The 6,637-nt window shown below is 54.8% G+C and overlaps 1 protein-coding gene across 4 annotated transcripts in view; it reads left to right on the top strand.

The window, feature by feature from the left end:
• Positions 1-6,637, top strand: part of TBX4 (T-box 4) — an 81,052-nt gene that overhangs the window by 29,684 nt on the left and 44,731 nt on the right. The window contains exon 2 of one of the 4 annotated variants that reach the window (XM_025210079.1): positions 2,812-3,002. The exons of the other annotated variants lie outside the window; for them this stretch is intronic. The gene's annotated coding sequence lies outside the window, so the exon portion shown is untranslated. The remainder of the gene's footprint in view (positions 1-2,811; positions 3,003-6,637) is intronic. 4 annotated transcript variants of the gene reach the window in all.

Genomic DNA, 6,637 nt, shown 5'->3' with positions numbered 1-6,637 from the left:
TTCCTGCCTATGCAGGGGGTCGGACTCGATGATCTATAGAGGTCCCTTCCGACCCTAACATCTATGAATCTATGAAAGTGCAAAGGTGCACGGTCCAAGAATGACTGGGGGGCATAAGGCGGTGGCTGCCTCTTGCGCCAAGGCAAAGCCTGTGTTTCTGATGCCCAAGGGCAGGTATGCAGAACAGCTAAACTTTTCCACTGGATTTTACAAGACTGTGTAACTTAAACACTGACAGCTGAATCCATCTCCTGGTGTAACTCCCCTAATGCCAGTATCCAAACACTTCCAAGGGCTGCGGTACATTGTGAATCTCCTGTCTCTCTGGCGACTTGCAGTTGAAAAGGGGCTACTACTCTGGTCCAGAGTCTCCCCATCTTCAGTCTCTGCAGAGTCACCTGGGATGGCCACTAACCAAAGGATGCCCTACAGACCCTGGTCTTTGCTTCCAGCAGCAGACTGGTAAGCTGGAGAGCTTTGTGGGCAGGGGGTGCTTTGGGGAGAGCCATATAGTGCAACCCAGTGTTGCTTGTATAGGATGTGGCTGTCAGCTAGTCCCCTGGTCTACTGGTGGGAGGCAGGATGGTTCGGTGGCTGAGATGCTGGTGGGGCTGGGAGAGCCCAGGTTCTCTCTGCTGCCTCGGACCACGGCTGCGAAGCACACGCCACCCGCCCACGGCTCTCCGTGCAGTCCTGAACTAACCCAATAAGCACACGTGAGACTGGGGGCCTGCGAGCAGTGCTAAGACAGCGCCGTCAGGGGCAGGGATGAGCCAGTCTGGAGTGCACGGGGCCTGCTCTGCAGCAGGGCCCTTGGCTCTGTGTCTTGGTTCCCCGGTGTAACATAGGGCGCATGGCACCCTTACTCCCAGGGAGGCTGTGCGGATGAATGCAGGCGAGGGACTGAGCCGTGACAACGATGTGGAAGCGAAGAGACTCCTGTTCTTGCAAAATCCTCCGTGAGCAGATGCCTGGGTGCAGTTTGCCCGGCTGTGCAGGGCGGGGGCTTGTTTTCAGTGCCAGACTGAGCTGCCACAGGTTGCACAATCCTGGCCCAGACCGATGCCTGGTGCCAGCCCCTGCTTTTTCACGAGCGCAGAACTGGCTCGTAGTTAAAAATAAAAAGACACAGGGTGACCTCAGGAGTGTAATCTAGAGCTTTTAAAGCTTGGATTCCTTTCACTCCCCACACATCTCTCCTCTGCTCCAGCCTGCTCATTTCTCTTTCTCCGCAGTAAACTTAAACCCTCGCTAAAGTGCCCAAGGAAGACGCCATAGATGAAATGTTGTTTTAGCTTAATTTCCTATTCCTAACATATGCTTTAATTAATGTCATTTTGTTTGATTTGCTGCCAGCGTGGCAGTGCAGCACTTCCTTCGTTTCTCAACCTCTGCAGTAACCCTGTGGAAATCCATATCGGGTGTACATGGCTTAGCTAATCGGTTGCCTTGCATTAGTCTGGAGCGCCTAGGGTTTTTTTCTGTGCACGGTCCCAGCGCTGCAATGTCCCGCTGAGGTCACTGGGAGTCCTGCTGGGCACGGACAGGAAGATCGACCTGTGGTTTTCAACCTGGGGGCCCCGAGGGGTCCACGAAAGGTGACTATGATCAATCAACTGCATGTGAAAACGCACACTTACAATTCAAAGGGGCCCACACCTCCACTGGAAATTTTTTAGGGGTCTGCAAATGAAAAAAGATGGAAAACCACTGCCCGGGGGCCTGAGAATGAAGTGCAGGTAAAGTCCCTAGAGACGATCATAGACAAAAGATGCTCGATCAGTAAATATGATTGCTGGTAGACCGCCCAGGAAGCTGAAGCACGTAGCTGGCGTGTCAGAGGGGGCACAGCGAGCCAGGGGCAGAACAAAGGACTGCTCTTGGGACTCCCGGTTTGAAATCCCTGCTCTCCAGCTACTTGGGATGAGGCAGAGGCACCCAGTCCTTCTAGCAAGCTGCCTCAGAGCATCATTTCTAGTACAGTTTTGCTCCCAGAGAGTCTGGTTCTTCGTTGCTTGATTCCCAACTTGCTTGGTAAAAAAAAAAGGACTTTGTTCTATTTCTAGCACGGGGTTATTGCCAGGGCCTGTCTGCGCAGCATGCTCTTTGCATGTCGTCGTTTGGTCTCGGAAAGCCCAAGCATGTCGCTTGTTCTCGAGCGTGTTTAAGGTGCAGGGGGCTGGACCCGATGATCTCTTCTAGCCTCATCATCCATGAATATGAATCTATGGAGGGGGCAGACGTGTGGGCACCTACATGAGGGAGCCAGGCTTTCCATGTTGATACCTGCAGATGAGAACCTGGGGATCTGAGTCTCTAACTTTATGGGCACCAGGCATGTTCCTCAGGACAGTGTGCTCATTGGTAAATTAGTCTGGTCCTTACAGGTAATGCAGGACTTAGCTCTCCTGGAAGAAGTTTGCAAGGTGGATTGGGCTATGTTGGCTGGAGCACGCAAAGACCATGCCCTATAGCTGATGTGGCTCTGCTAACAAAATCCCTTGTGTAGACGCAGATCTGCCGCTCTTCAGGGGCTGGGGTTAGAGCAAGTCTGGATGCTGCAAAACTCCTGCTGTTGGCAGAGCTACCTCTGCACAGAGGGGCCCAGCCCCCCTAGCGCTGCCACCAGAGCTGAAGCCATAGCAGCACCTTAGCGGGGTGTGATGAGCTCAGTGGAGCTATGCTAAGAAGGCGCTTGCCCCCAGAGCCGTGACGTGTCTGGTCTTTGATTGTTTTGACCAAGGCCAGTGCAACAAATGACCTCCAGGGAGCAAAATCCCTTGTGACCCGAAGTTTTCATTTTATTTTCAGAACTTATCTCCAAAGGAAGTAAGGGATTGGCAAGACCTGGGAAGTCACTGATTGCATTTACTGGGGAGCAAGAGATTTGGCTGCATTGCTCAGCAACACAACAGCTGGATCCTGTAGCTGCTGCTTGTAGGGATGAAGCGGCTGTCGGCGCAAGGAGCCCAATAGCTGAGAGCACCCTCCCCTGTGGTCTGGTAGGTATCCGACAAGCTGCAGTCTCCCCTCCAGAAACTTTCTTCGGGTTGGTTCGTGCCTAGTGAACCACCATCAGCTGCCACTGGATGGTTAGCAAAGCCACTCGTTCCTGCTTTTCTCATCATCCAGTTTATTTGGTTTCCCTGTCCCAGGCGAAAAAGACATTATGTTCACTGCTGCTTTATCTAAATGGATGTGAGATAACAATTCCCTGTACAGCTGTGGCCAGAGGAGTATTCGGCACTGGTCTGTCCAGGACTGAAATGCACAGTGGGCCTGAAATGGCCCCTTTCCCAGATAGCTCTTAGGAGCAAGACTTTCCTACTTGTCTCTTTGCTTCGCATTTCATCCACCCTTTCTTGCCCTCTAGAACAGAAGGCAGATGTGAGAGCGGATGCATGCTCTTTTCCAGCACGGACATCTCCCCGCTCTCTGCTTTTCCCATTCCTTCCCCTCCCACTACCGACAGGGAGTTTTGGATGCAAACCCACAACTAAATCCTCTTTTGTCAGGAGAAAATTCCCAGCTCCCCGGCTCGATCCTGCCCGTGGACACGCACCCCAAAGGCAGTGGAAGACAGCAGGATGCTCGAGTGTCAGATGCATTTGCTCTCCAAGTCCTCGGGAATTCGGCTCCTCTCCCTAAAATGAACCCTTGTGCTTTGGTCTCCCAGCTCTGATGGTAGAAACAGCCCAACACGGAGAACTGCTCTTCCTGACCCTGCACCATTAAGGTCAATAGGAATTGATTTTGCTCTTGGCTTCACGGGAAACATCGGGGTCTTGTGTTCCTACCAGGAGAGGGCTAGGACTTGTATGACTGTCTGAGAGCAGCGCCCAGCGCTCTGTTGTGCTACGGCTTGAGACTGAGGATTTGGAGCCGGATTCAAACCTGGTGGGAGCTGCTTGTCTCAGGCTGTACTTTGGTGTTTATTTTCTCAGCTGAGTGAGGAGAGCAAGTGCGTGTCCCATCACACGACTGCCCTGGATCCCCCGTTTAATACTGCCCACCTCCTTTCTCAGCCTCCCTAGGAATATCTACTCCCCTCCTGACTCCTCCAGTTCATCAGCCTCCGGCCCCTTTCCCGGCTCTCTCTTGCTTCCTAGCCACCCCCCGGTGTCGTGAGGGCCACCTCCTCTCGGCAGCTGGAGGTACATTTGCGCATCCTCAGGCCGCACGAGGATCTTGAAGAAGTTGAGAAGTTTCCATGCCGTGCCTTTATTTTCTCTCTTTTCTCCGTCAAGTCAAACTACTCTTAGATTCTCCCGGACTCTCCCAGCCCGAGTCTCTGAAGCTTCTTGATTTAATTTGGGCATCAAAAGCTTCCAAGTGCTATTTTTGGGCTGGAACGTCCTCGGCCCTAACTAAAGCCCCATGCGGGTTTTCCTTTTTACCTGCGATTAAACCACTGTTACTCGCCCGTCCTAACCAGTTTGTCTCTTGGGTAAATCCAGATGTTTCTGGACACTTCCTGTTCCTGCGGTCTCCCCCGCGCCCATCGTGTTCATCCAGGATTCGATAGCACAGCTCTCCTTGATACCTTGGAGTCATTTCCAGTTGAAAGGTCAGCGGTGGTGTTCTCCGTCGTGGTTTTCTTACCATGTTTTGTGCTGCTGATGACGAAGCGAGAGGGAGATCCTCTAGGGCTTCGTAAGACGGAGACCATGTCTGTTAAGTTCAGTGAGGCCAATCCTGCCTGGAAAGAAAACGTGGAGTCTGTGCCTGGCTCACCCACTGGGAAAAAGAGCCGGTTTCTCTTTGCAGCAGTCAAAGCTGGAGAAAACCCAAGAGTTGGAGATTAAAGAACTGACTTAAAATGTGCGTTTTTGGAAGGTGGTTCTCACCGTGCACTTGTCCGAACAGCAAGATCCGGAGCCGTGATAGCGCACTCAGACGATGCGTGGAGACGTGCCTGCCCGCGAGACGTTGGAGTAGCAAGAGCAGGATTGGAAAAAAAAACAAACCCCATGAACTGCTAATTAACTAAAAATATTGACCGTGGCGTCAGTCTGACCCAATCGCTGCCAAGGCTGGGTGAATGCGACTGGGGCCAGCTCCCGAAACCCTGGGCCAAATCCCCAAATTCTGGGCTCGCCGGGCAGCTGAGTGGCAGCGGTAGATACAGCACTGCAATGTGGGCCTATTCCTGGCTCTGCCACAAATCTGCTTGTGACCACTTTTCTCTGCCCCCCATTTGCACTCCCCCCTGCGTGTGCATCTCGCCCGATTCATACGTGAACTGTTCAGCCTGGCAGGGCCGAGCGCAGCGTGACCCGGATGTTGAGGAAGCTGCTGTAAAACAAACAGAAATAATACGCGGGGTCAGAAATTGGCCCCGCGTCCCTTGATTGCCTCGCATAAGAACGAGGTGCAAACAGTACGGAAGTGCCACGCTTGCCCCAGCCTCATTTTGGCATGCACGTCCCTCCGGACAAGACGATCGGCTGCGTTGTGCAGTTTTCTTGAGGGGGCAGGATGTAGAAAAGCTTCAAATATTGTAGCGGCTGCCATCGGCAGGCTGGCGGGGAATCGCCTGGTTTGCGGCGTGTTGGCGTGTTGCGTCGCGCTGCGCGGGAACCCACCCAGACGTCACGGAGGTTGCGGAGTGACTTGCACGTTGTCCCTGTGTTGGGTTTAACAAAGTCTTGGGTCATCCCACGTCCCACGAGCTTAACCTCCAGGTTTCCTGGGTCTTCCTGCTGTCACCGGATGGCCCCTATCAAACACGGCACCGAGTGATGGCAGGACCCGCTCCCCCTTCCAGCACGTGCCACGAATGCCCTTGGCGAGGGCCGAAGGGCTGCTGCCGAGCGGCCCTGCGGAAGTCCCTGCCCCAGCGGCGTGCCCCTTGGGCACGAGTCGGTAGCTCAGCCATTGCACGCCTAAAAGTGCGGTTCCTCCTCCTCCTCCTCCTCTCAGAGGAGAGCTGCCGCTGAGCCCCTGACCCGCGGTCAGCTGGAGGAGGCAGGATGCTGACTGTGAGTAGCTGAGGCGTCAGGACAGCACCGGTTTGATCTCCTGTCACGAAACCGCGGGCATCGTCGTGGCGCGCGCGGACCAGGCCCACGAACACGACCAAGGGCCGTCTGGAAAGGACAAGCCCGCCGGTTTGCAAAGGGATCCAGCCATCCCAAGTCACCGCCGCTCTGTGCACGGTGCCAAACGCAGCTGTAAATACCAAGCAGAGGAAGCAAACGGGTTGGGTTTTTTTTTTCCCCCCTTGTTTCTGGCATGGGAGGCCCCAATAAAAGATGGGGCGGCTCGGGCTGAGCGCTCTGCAAACGCCACGTGAAGACGGGCGTCGCTTGTAACAACAACAACAACAACAACAACGGAAAGGAGAGAAGAGAAAAGGCTTGCAAACACGACCTGCGAAGGACGGCCGGGGCCAGCTCCCACCATGGACGGGTAAAAAGAGAGAGGCGGAGGGAAAGCGGGGCAGTGCACAGCGCAGGGGGTCTGCCCTCACCCGCCGCTGCCTTTTAATGCGGGGTTCCCCCGGGGGAAGCAGCCGGGGCCGGCCCGCGGGGCTTGCAGGTGAGTCCGGGGGTGCCGTCCCGTCCCGTCCCGGGGGTGGGTGGGTCGTGCCTGCCCTCGGAGGCGCCCGGGGCCCGGGCGGGGGTGGAGCGTGGCG

Source organism: Alligator sinensis, unplaced genomic scaffold (assembly GCF_000455745.1).
Source record: "Alligator sinensis unplaced genomic scaffold, ASM45574v1 scaffold118_1, whole genome shotgun sequence".
In the NCBI taxonomy this organism is placed as follows: domain Eukaryota; kingdom Metazoa; phylum Chordata; order Crocodylia; family Alligatoridae; genus Alligator; species Alligator sinensis.
Note: the sequence above shows the minus strand (reverse complement) of the source record. Positions and strands in the feature narration are given on the sequence as shown.